This window comes from Danio rerio, chromosome 4 (assembly GCF_049306965.1).
Source record: "Danio rerio strain Tuebingen ecotype United States chromosome 4, GRCz12tu, whole genome shotgun sequence".
In the NCBI taxonomy this organism is placed as follows: domain Eukaryota; kingdom Metazoa; phylum Chordata; class Actinopteri; order Cypriniformes; family Danionidae; genus Danio; species Danio rerio.
The window spans coordinates 2,352,501-2,367,460 of record NC_133179.1 but is presented as its reverse complement, the minus strand read 5'-3'; the positions used below and the strand labels follow the sequence as shown (position 1 = coordinate 2,367,460).

General features: G+C 33.4%; 1 protein-coding gene across 4 annotated transcripts in view; it reads left to right on the top strand.

Annotated features, from left to right (window-relative positions):
* Positions 1-2,613: 2,613 nt before the first annotated feature.
* si:dkey-97m3.1 overlaps positions 2,614-14,960 on the top strand; it is a 48,443-nt gene continuing 36,096 nt past the window's right edge. For all 4 annotated transcript variants that reach the window (XR_012401390.1, XR_012401391.1, XM_005164445.6 and 1 more), the window contains exon 1: positions 2,614-2,697. The gene's annotated coding sequence lies outside the window, so the exon portion shown is untranslated. The remainder of the gene's footprint in view (positions 2,698-14,960) is intronic.

The following is a 14,960-nucleotide window of genomic DNA, read 5'->3' as shown; positions in this document are numbered from 1 at the left end:
CAGAAATATAAGGGGGGAAATTAAAAAGATGCATCAAAAAATACAGAAATCTGCTAATTAATGGATATTTTTACTGTGAGCAGGCAGCAGAAATACACTGAGGCTCAATCTGTTCAGCCATGTTATCTGTTAATCATTGTTTTCAGCCTTAATGACTTTTATGTAAGTAAATGATGTGCATTTATGATGTGTTCACATATTCAGTAACTTTGCAAGTGCACATTAAAACACAGTCATTCCTAAAGCTTTATAGTCTCAAATTAAGTTAATATTAATAAAACATTGCTGAGCCGGCTTTTGTTATATTAAGCCTTAATTAATGATTTTACAGCTCGATGTGCTTTTCAGGGATTAATGTTAGAGCTGTTTCAATCGGGTCTGTCATTTGCTCTGTATAACAATTTTATTTGATTAGTTTAATTTTCTTAGCAAGTTTGGTAACACCATAGTACAAATTTTGCATTGTATATTGCATAGGATATTGGCTGTGTAGTAGCACTTATAAACATTAATTATGTATGATCTTATTCTACATCCCTAGTCCCATTACCTAAACCCAACTACTACCGTAATAACTAACAAACAGAAAATTAGGAATTTATTTAGCTAAAAGTCTTAGTTAAGTTAATAGTTTGTTAATAGCAATAGTTGAAACACAGGATATTATGTGCAGATAACACACTGCTGTAATAGTGCACATAATTAAATCCAGTAGTTCACTGTAAAATTCTGACATTTTTGTAGATTTTACAGTAAAACACTGCACAAAGATTAATTTGATAGATTTTACAGACATTAGTGGATAATTACCTGCCTGTTATCAAGATGTTGGCTGTTTATTAGCACTTATAAACAATCTGAATGATCTTAATTTACATATCTAATCTTAACCAATACTTAAACCCAACTACTACCTTAATTATTAATAAGCAGAAAATTAGGAGTTTGCTGAAAGTCTTCGTTAATGATTTATAATAGAAATGATTGTAACCGCACGTCATGTGCAGATGTAAGTACTTTAAAACACTGCTGTATTCATAGTGGAAATCAATGAAATACAGTAGCTTACCCAACTACCTCATTAATAACTATTAATATGCAGCAAATTAGGAGTTGGTTTAGCTAAAAGTCTTAATGATTTGTTAATAGCAGTAATTGTTACAGCATATGAAATGATGTGTAGATGTTAGTACTTTAAACACTGGAAATCAATGAAATACAGTAGCTTACTGCAAAAATGACCGTTTGTTTTGCAGTTCTGTAGTTTTACAGTACAATGCTGTTCTGAAGACATTGGCTATATTGAGAAGGTATTGACTTATAAACATTTCTTTCTGTGCATCTTTAATCCTATACCCTAATCCCACCTAAACCCAACTACAACATTAATAACTCTTAATATGCAGCAAATTAGGAGTTTGTTTAGCTAAAAGTCTTACTTAATGATTTGGTGATAGCAGTAATTGTAACAAAGCATATGAAATGATGTGTAGATGTTAGTACTTTAAAACACTGCTGCACTATTAGTGGAAATCAATGAAATATAGTAGCTTACTGTAAAAAATATATACTTTTTGTAAATTTTACAGTAAAATACTGTTCAAAAGACTCATTTTGTGGATTTTATAGTGGATCTATAGTGGATAATTACCTGCCTGTTATTAAGATATTGGCTGTATATCAGCACTTACAAACATTTATTCTGAATGATCCTAATTTACGTCTCTAACTAATACCTATACCCAGGGACTACTTTAACAACTATTAACAAGCAGCAAATTAGGAGTTTTAGTTGAAGTCTTAGTTAAGGATTTGTTAATAGTAAGAATTTTAAGTTAGCATGTGGATGTCAATACTTTAAACACTGCTGCATTAACAGTGGAAATCAATGAAATACAGTAGTTTGCTGTAAAAAATCACAATTTCTTTCATACATTCTGTAAATTTTTACAGTAAAATACATTTCCAAAGTTTAATTTTGTGGACTTTACGGGCTATAGAGGATAATTACCTGCCTGTTATTCAGAGATTGGCTGTTTATAAGCACTTATAAACAGTTATTCTGTGCATCTCTAATCAATACCTAAGCTCAACTACCACCCTTATAGCTACTAATAAGCAGCAAATTAGGAGTTTATTTAGTTAAAGTCTTGTTAATTTAGTTAAAGAGTTGTTATTAGCAAGAATTGTAAGAGCATATGTTGTGTAGATGTTAGTACTTCAAAACACTGCTGCATTAATAGTGGAAATCAATGAAATACAGTAGTTTACTGTAAAAAATCACAATTCGTTTTACAGTTTAGTGAATTTCTCAGTAAAGTACTGTTTAAAAGACTCGTTTTAGTGGATAATTACCTGCCTTTTAAGATATTGGTTGTTTATTATATATAATTAATGAAATACAGTAGTTTGCTGTAAAATGCAATATTTGTTTCATGATTTGTAACATCTTTTAAATGGTGAAATACTGTTCAGAAATACTAATGTACGGATTTTTTGTTTCATTTTACAGTTTAGAAAGTGTATTGAGTGTGTGTGTAGTCGTCACACCCAGTTCTCTCTCACACACACACATACACGCGCGCGCGCTTGTGTCTCCATCAGCGCTGCGTCAGAAGCGCGTTCACTGCAGCAGGAGAGAGAGGAACGCGCTGCTGCGGCTCTGAACATCTTCACCCGGCGAGATTCATGATCAAGGTAAAAGCAAATCTTTCTGTTTCACACACAAATACAGCTTTATACTTTAATAATAGGTGTACCGTTACAGGAGGATAGGCGTCGCGATTTGTTGACGCATCCTTAAGGAAGAGAATGTGCTCAGTGTGTTTGATCATGACGGTATGGACGCGTTCACGTGTGCCTCAAAAACGGATTTACAGTGTTTTGCATGGTTATATATGAGTGGTGAAAGATGTTGAATGTAATGTTCAGTCTATAAACGCTCAGCAGCTCTAAAGCCTCTTTCATACTGGACGCGTTGTTGTTGCGTTGCGTCCGCGATGCGTCCGACGCGTATTTAGCGTTATAAGACAGAGTGTTTAAGAAGTTCAACTTTAAGGATCAAAGCGTTTGGTAGTGGTTGGTTTTTGATAGCTAGAAGAACGCGTTGTGTGTACGCGTGCGGCGCGCGTTTGAAACAGTCGCGTCATCACCGGCCACGCCGCTGTCAGTAAATAATGACTGACTCTGGCAAAAGTCTTGTGTTTTCTTGCCACAGCGGAGTGTGAACATGAACTGGCGTGTCGGCTCTTTTTTTTAAGCAGAGAAAGAAAGAATGTCCACGCGCCAAAGCTTCGGTTTGAATGTTACAGTGAAGCACAGATGATTCCTGAACTGATTCTTTTGATTGAATCATTTTTTTTTCTACATTGCTGCACTTGAGTTTGAATCTTTTCCGGATTCTGTCAAAGGAATGCGTGTATTTTGTAAAATGTTGAATTGAAAATAATTCAAAAGTCATTCACTGTTACATGAACAATTTTTATTATTAAAATCATCATATGATTTTAAGTTTTAGGATGAAATATGTAATTTCGATGTGTTTTCATAAGTTTACCTTAATGTAGGGTTAATATGAATGACAGTAAATTACAAAAATGACTTAAACTTCTGATATTTTCTGAAAAATATATTTTATATATAATATTTAGTTTATTTTATATTTATTTAGTTTTATATTTTTTAAAAAATATTTTCCTGGTTATCTTAAATGATCACTGTAAAAAAAGATTCAAGATGATTCATTGGATTTACTTAATCTTTGTAAGTGGTGGTAAACAATTTATTTAAACAAATTAATTTGAACATTACTCAATTTAATTTGCTTCTTTAAATTCAACACAAATTGTTTGCAGCAATTTTGCAGACATATTTTTTGTTGGTGCACCTGTGGACTAAAGTTTAATCCTCATTGCTGTGCTTAAGGTTCTAGGAGAAAGGCTGAAAAGTAAAAAGATAGATATTTTCAAGTAATCACTTTACAGACGTTGTGATGAACTAATATTGTAGTTATTTGTATGTATAAAATATTAATGCTATTTAGTTTATAATACATTTTCACTGTATTATTGGCTATATTATTTATTTAATATAAGTTTACACAAGGTGACACAGTGGCTCAGTGGTTAGCACTGAACCAAGAAGGTCGTTGGTTTGAGTCCCTGCTAGGTCAGTTGGCATTTCTGTGTGGAGTTTGCATGTTCTCCCCATGTTGACGTGGGTTTCCTCCGGGTGCTATTAGTTTATTTAATAAACTAAATTGACTGTAGTGTGTGTGTGTGTGTGTGTGTGTGAATGAATGAGTGTGCATGGGTGTTTCCCAATTCCGGGTTGCAGCTGGAAGGGCATCCCCTGTATGAAACATACTGGATAAGTTGGCGGTTCGTTCAGCCGTGGTGACCCTGGATTGAAACAGGGACGAAGTTGAAGGAAAATAAATGAATGGATGAATGAATGAATGAATGAAGTTTACACAATTGAAGTTGAACCGTATTTTAATTCCATTGCTGTTTATTTATTAAAATTTTATTGTCATCAGTTTTCTTTTTTTTTAGAATTGAATATCTGTATTGATTTATTTATTTTATTAAATTATTTGATTTCAATGAAACTTTATTCTCTTTAATTTTACATTTTTAATCCTTTTTCACAGTATTATTAATATTAATGATAAAAATATAATTTATATAATAGTTTAGTTTAAATATTTTATTTTATTTATTCATTAAATTTAGTTGTTTGCTTGGTTTAAACATAGTTTTATATTCAATTGTAACTTTTGCTTGTTTTTATTATTATTATTTTTTTAACTATTTTTCCACAGCAATCATTACAGAAATCTTTTCAATATTAACACAAACTTTTTTCAATACTCAACACACACACTGTCTACATGTCGAACTGAAGCAGAAATGCCGGTGTGTTTTTGCAGCTCCAGCATGTTTTGCTTTGACTTGCAGAGCTGTGCTAAATATGACGACTGCTCCTTATCTGGACCTTGATACTGATACTGTAGAGACAGACAGAGACGGACAGCAGGGCCGTCTGTACCCTTAAACAGGCAGGCTTTTTCAGTTTATTCATGACAATTTGCTTTTGTATATTGCTGTTATTATCCTTAGAATTATTTATTTTATGCATATTTATATTTGTTTTAATAAAAACAGGCTTAGATTTGTCCACCTGTGGGGTTTTGGACCATATGGGGCAGAGCATGCGTGTTTGGATAACTCGGTTGTTTGACCATGCTTCATTATTACTGTTCATTTATTATTTTGCTGGAAATTAGAACTGAAACAAATCTTTGTGCTTAACAAACGAAGTTAATTATGTAGACTGATGGATGTCTGTGTGTACAACACATTTCCTAATCACCGAAAGAGAAAGTGAAAGTAAAGAATGAGGAGGCTGCAGATGCTCTGTTGAACTGTTTTCTTGCTAGTGAAGCGCTCAGTTTTCCCACTTACAAAGTCCGCCATGTAAATAGCAAATGTGCCATGGCGTGACTCAACTGACTCTTTAAGGGAATGGGAGATGAGACTGACTGGTTTATTCTCAAAACACGCCTATAACTCATTAAGAAAATAGGCTTTAACCCTGTTATGCTGTGCTCACACCAGATGCGCGTCAAGCACGAGTGATTTACATGTTAAGTCAGTGCAAATGCACGAATAGACATCCTGTGGCGCGAATGGCGTGAATTGCGCAAATGGCGCGGTGCAAATTGAGCGTTTTGCGCGTTTGACATGCGAATCGCTCTAGTTCGAAAATCTGAACTTTAGCGGCATTCATTCCTCATCAACCAATCAGGAACTTGCTGTTGTAGGGAGTTTGAGGCCAGACTCACACTATGTACAGTTGCCTCGAACCGGGCCAAAGCACGCTTGTCTCCCCTCCCTTCTCCCCCGACGGCCCGCACTAACACCACAATCGGGCCTCGGCACGCTTACGTCATCGCTGCTGCGCTGTTCAGTAAGAGGCACTCACTCACTCAGCAGCACAGAGGAGATTTCTCTTGTCATGTCGTTTGATATCCAGTGACATGCAGTCAAATATTTCGCCAAACAGTCCTTAGGGATGCTGTGACGCAGTCAGATATTTCGCCGAACAGATCCGCCACTTTTGTCGCTCATAAACAATCATAAAGTCCTTGTGCTGCAGGAATGAGGAGGTCTGCTGAAGGTGCAGCTGTCGTGCAGTGAGGGGTTTGCGTCTTTAATAAACTACGGCAGTTTGCGTAAGAACAGTAAGAATGATTAATAAATCCATATAAAACGGTCCCTTAAGTCACGTCTAGCTTTCAGTTTCGGGCTTTGGCACGCTTTGCACTCACACTACAAACTTACCGCGCCAAAGCCCAAGTGAACCGCGCTCAGGCCCACCTCTTCCAACCGGGCCAGGGCCAGCCAAGTGAACCGTGCTTGAGCCCGATTCAGCGCACTCACACTTCTCAAACGATCCAGGAAACGGGCCTGGGCACGGTACGGATGGCATAGTGTGAGTAGGCCCTGATTGTGACATATCGCCTGTTGTCTGTATCCCGGGGGAAATCCTCTAGCCGACACCGTCAAAAAGTTCATCAAACTGGGCTCGGCTCAGTCAGAAGCACCGCTGAAAGCCTCCGTCATCCAGGTACAGTTCCTGGAGGAGTTTATGAGCTCACAGAGCTGCTGCACATCTGAAACAATCTAGTGGACTCAGACACGGCCCCTAACGTATCAACGCTGATTTCAGCCTTCATAAAGCACATAAGCACTGTTATTTTCTTCATAAAATCCATGTTAGCCATTTAGCTACGAAGCTAGAGTCACCGGGCAGACCGAAGCCCTGCCCATCACGCGAATCTGCGTCTGTTCTGAAGTGAATTAGACGCGCGAATGAAGCAGGGTTAGACAAGTGAATGAAGCGAGTAAACTCAAATGTTCACGCGGCTATATCCGCGCACTCCGTGTCTGGTGTGAACACAACATTAAACCATGCGCCACGGCGCAAAGCAGATTTTTCCTTCCTTATATTAGCAAAAGTGGATTTAGACATGTCCTTAATGCTTTTGCACCCTGCGCTTTAGACTTTGTGCCTAGATTGTTAAAACAGATCCCTGTTTGTTAGTTTGGCTATTTATTTTATAAGTTGGAAGCTAAATTAAACACGTTTTAATATTTTGATATTAAATGTCACCTGGGAAATGGTGTATGATTATCATTCAGTAAAAAAAGCATCCATTTTGTACGAATCTAAACTCCATTTGGGACGCAATTTACTTGATAAAAGCACAACAAATTTCAGCAGTGACACTCAACTGAACTTCAACTCTGAAAACTGGGCTGAAGCAGTGTTAATTTACTAGAACTTTTTCTGTTAAGCTGTTTTGACCCGATCTACACCGTATATAAGCACTATAGAAATAAAGATGAAATGCACTGAATTGCTTTACATTTTGGGTTTTTTCTAAGTTTGGTTATAGTGGTGATGTGTTGTTTGGATCTGCTGGAGGTGTTTGTTGATGAATCCTGTGTTTGCGAGCTTTAGTTTGATCACAGTTGGAGATCAGTGCAGAGGATGTTGAGATTAGCTGAGGTTTGATGATCAGCAGGCCTTCATGGGTCACGCTGAGAGGAACCGCTGCATTTACACACACACACATACACACACATGCATTTACACACAGCAGTCTGAGCCGTTCACTCACAAAACAGATAAATCCAACATCTTCAGCTGCTGCAGCTTAAGCACAGATCAGACTCAGCTGTTCAATTACATCAAAAATAAAGACCTATAAACACAAAGCACATGCTAAATAAACCAGTAAATGAGTTAATAGTCCTTTATATTTAACTAAAGCAAATGAGGTCAAACTAAAATTAAAATAAATAAGAAGTGCGTTGGGATATAAAAAAAAACTATCAAAATATTAAAATAAAAGAAAAATAAATTATATAAATTATTATAATAATAAATAATTTTTTAAACATAATTTTTTTTTAATAAATCAAAATATTAAAATAAAATAAAAATAATTTATATAAATTATAATAATAATAAATTATTTTTTAAAATATAAAAATATTTTTTTAATAAATCAAAATATTACAATAAAATAAAAATAATTTATATAAATTATAATAATAATAAATTATTTTTTAAAATATAAAAATATTTTTTTAATAAATCAAAATATTACAATAAAATAAAAATAATTTATATAAATTATTATAATAATAAATTATTTTTTAAAATATAAAATATTTTTTTTAAATATTAAAAAAAGCAGAAATATGGAAACCATTGCATTGAATGAATGAACCTGTATTGCAATTTTATGTAAAAAAAAAACACAATGGAAAATATCACAAATTATTATTTAAATATATACTTGGCATGAGGAGATAATTTGCTCAGTTACCTGGGTCAAGCGCTTCTGGTGAAATGTATGCAGTAATGCAATCTGTGCGTTTAAGGTCTGTTTTCTAAGGTGGCTGAGAAAGCTTAGCACTCTGCACTTTAAGAGAGCACATTCAATTACAAAAAACACCAGCAAATAAAGAAACAATCTTCATCAATTTGACAGCACAGTAACACGACGGATGTGTTATTATGCCGTGACTGCTGCTCAGTGAAGTGATTGGTGGTCTTTGAAAGGCGAGTTGTTCTTTATTTTAATATCCTGATTACACGACATAATAATATCAATATCTTAGCAGCGTCTGTCATGTTTTTAAGTCCCCTTGAAACATTTCCATTGTGATATGTGGATATTTGCAAGTGTTGTGACTAATTTGCTGCGTGTTTCTTCGGTTGTTTGTGTTGTGCGAATTTGCAACACGTGCTGTCAAATTGATGAAGATCGTTTCTTTATTTGCTGGTGTGTTTTTTTGTAATTGCGTGTGCTTTCTAAAATTGCTAAGCTCTCTCGGCCACCTATAGCTGAAGTGTTTAGACTGTGGGGGAAACCGGAGCACCGGGAGGAAACCCACGCCAACACAGGGAGAACATGCAAACTCCACACAGAAATGTCAACTGACCCAATTGAGGCTAGAACCAGCAGCCTCCTTGCTGTAAGGCGGTTGTGCTACCCATTGTGACACCCATAATAATATTAATAATAATTAAAATTAGAGTGATTTCTGAAGGATCATGTGAGTGTAGACTGAAGTAATGAAGCTGAAAATTCATCTTTAAAATCACTACAATTAATGATTAAATTAAACGATAATCTACTTTTGAACAGTTATTTTCTAGTACCATAACATTTTACGATTGTACATTCTGTACTGTACTTTTGATTAAATAAATGCAGCCTTGGTGAGCAGGAGAAGCCTATTTTAAAACATTTCAAAATCCTATTGACCCCAATCTTTTGACTGGTAGTGTGTGTATATTTTAAAGAATTTTAAAGAAGTGTATGTATTTTTTAAAGGATTTTGGGCAAAGTAATAGAAATAGCTCACACTAAAATAAAACAAAAATTAAAAACTGTATTTAAAACAATAATAATAAATAATAAATAAATTCTGTCAAAACGGAATCTAAAAATAAGCACTAATTTAATCAAATTATTTAAACCATCTGGGTTATTATAGTTACTAAACAAAAATTTAAACAAAATATAGTTTAATATTCTTTATATTTAATATTTTCATAATTAAAATAAAAGTTACTATAAAAAATCAATTAAACTATAGCAATCCTTAACTGAGCTGAATGTACTGTGCTGTATTTCTCTCTCAGCGAGTGTTTGAATGAAGACTTGTCCTCCAGGTATGATGTGTGGATGTGAACGCAGCCCTAGTTTTTTCCTCATTGTGCTATATTTACTTCGCACACTTCTCCTGTTCTCCTTCTACTCATAATAGATGCACTAGTCATTTTAACTGTGTATTTCCCTCTGGACCGGCCTATAATTAATGTCACTTGAAACTGCTATTTATACTAGAGGCCTAATTAGCCAGAACCACGTCTGACAGAAGCGCTCCACTAGTTACCATCCATCCTGCTGTTAAACAGGTGAACTACTGACACATTTATGGAGGCCAGACATTCATTCATTCATTCATTCATTAACTCAGTTATTTGTTTATTTATTCTTTCGTCTATTCATTTAATTCATTTACTCATTAACTCATTCATTCATTCACACACTCATTAATTAACTCCTTCATTAACTCTTTCGTTCATGCTTTCATTCATTTACTCATTCATTCATTCATTTTTTTCAATTATTCATTGTCGCTCTCTTATTCATTCATTTATTTAATCATTCCTTCACTTGCTCATTTATTCAGTTCCTCATTCATTAATTTGCTCATTCATTTATTCATTCATTCACTCATTCATTTATTAATTTATTATTCCATTCACTCACTCTCCCATTCACTCAATCATTCATTCATTTAAACATTTTTACACTTATTCATATACTCCCTCATTCGTTCAATCATTAATTCATTCATTTAATCAGTCATGCGCTCATTCATTCATTTATTCACTCAATCATTTATTTACTCATTCTATCATTCATTTATTTATTTAAACAATTATTCAATCATTTATTCAACTATTCATCAGTTCACTTCCTCATTTATTAATCAATTGATTCAATCATTCATTCTCACGCATTCATTCAATCAACCATTCCTTCACTTATTCATTTATTCACTCCCTCAATCATTAATTCATTCATTTAATCAGTCATTCCCTCAATCTTTCATTCATTCAATCATTTATTTACTCATTCATTGAACCATTCATTCAACTATTCATCAATTCACTCCCATTCCTTAACTAATTCATTTAATCATTAATTGTCCCTCATTCATGAATTAATTCATTCAATATTTTCTTCACTAATTCATTCATTCACTCCCTCAATCAATAATTAATTTATTTAATCAGTAATTCCCTCTCTCATTCATTCAGTAATCCATTCAATCATTTATTCAATCATTCATTCATTTAAAAAAGATCATTCATTCAGCTGTTGATCAATTCATTCAATCATTAATTCTCACTCACTCATTTATTCACTCGGCCATTCAATCATTAATTCTCACTTCCTCATTTATTCACTCAGCCATTCATTCATTCATTCATTCATTCATTGCCTCATTCATTCATTCATTCATTCATTCCCTCATTCATTCAATCATTTTTAATTAATAAATCTGTTCATTTAATCATTCACTCATTCATTATTTCAATAATTTACTTAATCATCAACTAAGTCATCCATCCACTTCATTCATTCATTCATTCATTCATTCAATCATTCATTAATTCACTCCCTCTTTCAATCATTCATTGACTCAATCAATTCATTCAGTCAATCATTCACTATTTGTTCATTCATTCATTTGTTCATTCATTTACTACATTCATTCAAAGAATATGAACTCCCAGATAAATCTAGCCATGTTTTGGCTGGCTGCCAGTGTGTTGTCAGCTGGTTTTTATTAACTCAATCTCAGCTCGCTGCTCATTTCTTATGTTTAGTTTGTGTGATTTCTTTATTCCACATGCTTTATTATCCACAAGACCAAAATCACAAGCCACATCGGGTAAAGTGCAAAGCTAATAAAATGCAGGAAGTCAGTTTACTGTCATGTAGATGATATAGCATTGGTTTACCAATAACTATCAGCGACAGAACTATTATAACCATTCCACAGACTCTTCCTTTAATACTACACACCAGTGAGCTCAAAAATGTCAGGCCTGCTTCTCTGTTTGTGGTCTAATTACGTAACAGTGTGTAAAATGTTTCATGAATGAGCGGTGTTGACACGCTCTGACTTACAGTAACACTTTACAGTGACCTCAGGACATGTTCTGATGAAGCGCTTTAGAAGTTGCTCTTGCATCCGGAAAACAATACCAGAGAAATTAGCCTGTAGCAGCAGGTATGTGTGTGTGTGTGTGTGTGTGTGTGTGTGTGTGGGTGTTCTATTTGTCTTCAGGCATCTAGAACAGCCACATTCCCTCATGTCAGTGTGTGTTTATGACGGTTGGGTGAGGCTCGAGCCATCTTGTGCAACTTCCTCCAGCAAACCATGATGCTGGATTGTGTTTGAAAGGGATTTATATTGAAATCATTACCTTTAACAGGAGAAACAACATTTCTTGCATGCTATAAAAAATTAAGCATCCCTGTTTGTTTAGCCATAATATCCCTTGCATTATTTAATCATATTAGAAGAAAATAAAAGAGCTTGATAAACGTTATTATAATATTGTATTATTATATTATAGTGTTTAATAACATGCACAATAAAAAAAGAACGGAATATATTGCATTGTTATTCTATTAGTTAAACTAATGCTTGATTAATCAGTCATTCGATTATATTGATGAGATTGTGTTTATTTAATTAAAAATAATAGTTTTTATTGATCATTTTAATGTTTTCACAGTTTTTATTATTGTTAATGATGCTTTTTATTTGTAATGCGCTTTTCGTAAACTCAAAGCACTGCAATAGAAGATCAAATTAAGCTAGAAGTCAGCCAATGGCTTTAATTATATAACATTTTAATTTATTTATTTTCCTTCTTTATTTATTTTACCTATTTTTATTTTTATAGTAATTTAAGGTTCCCTGTTTGGGCTTCTGATAACTTTTCTTTATTGTTGTAGACCTCTTTCAGCACGGTTTTGAATACCTTTGAATACCTTGAATTTCTATTTGTCTATTACCATTCTTCTATTTATTTATCTTTAACTGGCTTAATTTTACCCTTAATTCTAAATACAGATTTGGTTTCTTGAAATTGGAAATTGTTTATGGAAATTGGTTTTATGTATATGTTTTTTATGTGTATATATATTAATTAATTTTATTTTATTATTTTCATTTGTTTTAGTTTGTCCTTGTCATTACTCTTCAGTTCTTCCTTTTTATATAAGCAAAGCATTTTTTTTGCATTGTGATTATTCCATTTCTGTACTTGAATACTTTTAGACTCTAGAAAACCATCAAATAGAGCTATTCAAACATAAAACTGTATCCTATGCCGCAATATCTACTGCATAAAAATACAATATCGCACTATCAGCTTTTTCCAATATCGTGCAGCTCTCTCACAATGTTAGATTTTTCCAATAGCATGCAGGTCTACTGTATATGTTCATAGTGCATCCATCTGTAAATATACCCATAGTTTTCTACAATTGCACTTATACCTATCCTGCACTTGCTGCTATTGCACTCCTGATTAGACATAAACTGCATTTCATTGCCTTGTGTATTGACAATAAAGTTTAATCTAATCTAATATTAACCCCTCTAGAACAGTGAATGTGAAGTGTATTATTGTAGTGAGCTGGCAATATTGGCCGTCTCCTGATCTACACTGAGCACCGAGTGTTGGACTGATGCATTAGCTAATGAGGTTGTTAGCAATCTGCTCTCAGTCTCCCAGAGGATGTTTAACTGATGTAGGACAAATCAATGAACACACACACACACACACACACACACACACACACACACACACACACACACACTTAGTGCTGTAATGTGACTAATGTCAGTCTGTTAGATCCTTCTGAATAGGGCTAGGCCTGTCACGATAAGTCATGTTTGTTGTGCGATATACTGTCATAGAAATGATTGTGATAAGGGATATTACAGTAATTTTTAGACCAATTAATGCCTGTTTATATGATGATTCTTTAACAGGTTTTACACTGGCGTGAACACATTCAATTGTCCTTTTTGGCTTTAATGTTTTTATGAATCATAACTTTTCTGGAAGTAGACTGCAGAGGAAGCTAAGTTTACTTTGACACCTCTTCAAAACCGCTAGTAGTTTTATTTATATATATATATATATATATGTAGTTTGTTTTAGAAGTATTAGCAACATGACTTCATGCTGACAATGTGAATTCATGCTAGCGACATGTTAAATCATTTTAGCCATGTTGATTTAAAAAGCTACAAACAGGCTAATTCATGCTAAATACTCCATTACAAACTATTAAAAGTGTTAAAAACAGAGAGAGAGCAAACCTTTCAAAAAATTATATTAATCATTTTAAATGTTTTTAGCATGTGAAACATTATTTTGTATGTTTTACTCTTGTATATAACGCTAGAAAATATATTAACAACATGCTAATTCTAGAATCATGACTGTTTCATGTAAATATAATATGATTAACTTGTTTGAAACATGCAAAGTCTTGCTAATGTTAGTCTTCAATTCATGCTAATATGCATGTTATGCATTTCATATTAAAAAAATTTGCGACATGCTAATCCATGTTAGATCTGTTAATCAATGCCAAACATGTTAAACGATGTCATCTATGTGGATTTAAACGCTGCATGCTAACAAAACATTAAACATGTTAAAAACATAGCAACATGCTAACAGAGAAAGTAGAACTTTCAAAAGTTATATTAAACATTTAAAATATTTTAGCTTATAAAACATTATTTTGCATGGCTGACTCTATAATAAAATGCTAGAAAACATGGCAACAACATGCTAATTCTAGAAGCATGCAATTTTGATGTTAATAATATCATAAACATGCAAATTCTTGCTAATGTTAGGCTTCTATTCATGCTAATACTATGTATTTTGTGTTAAAAACTTTAGCAGCATGCTAATTCATGCTAGAAACGTTATTTGTCAATGTTAATCATGCTAAACAATGTCATCTATATGCATTTAAACAATGCATGCTAACAAAATATTCAACAAGCTAAGAACATAGGGTAGCAACATACTAATTGAGAGAGACAGAGTAAGTTAAATTAAAAATTTTAAATACATGCTAGAAACATGTTAATTCTTGCTAATGTTAGTCTTATATTCATGCTAATATTATGTATTTTGTGTTAAAAACATTAGCAACGTGTTAATTCATGCTAGAAACGTCTTAATCTATTGGTCAATGTCGTGATAAACAATGTCATCTGTGTGGATTTAAACAATGCTAACAAAACATTAAACAT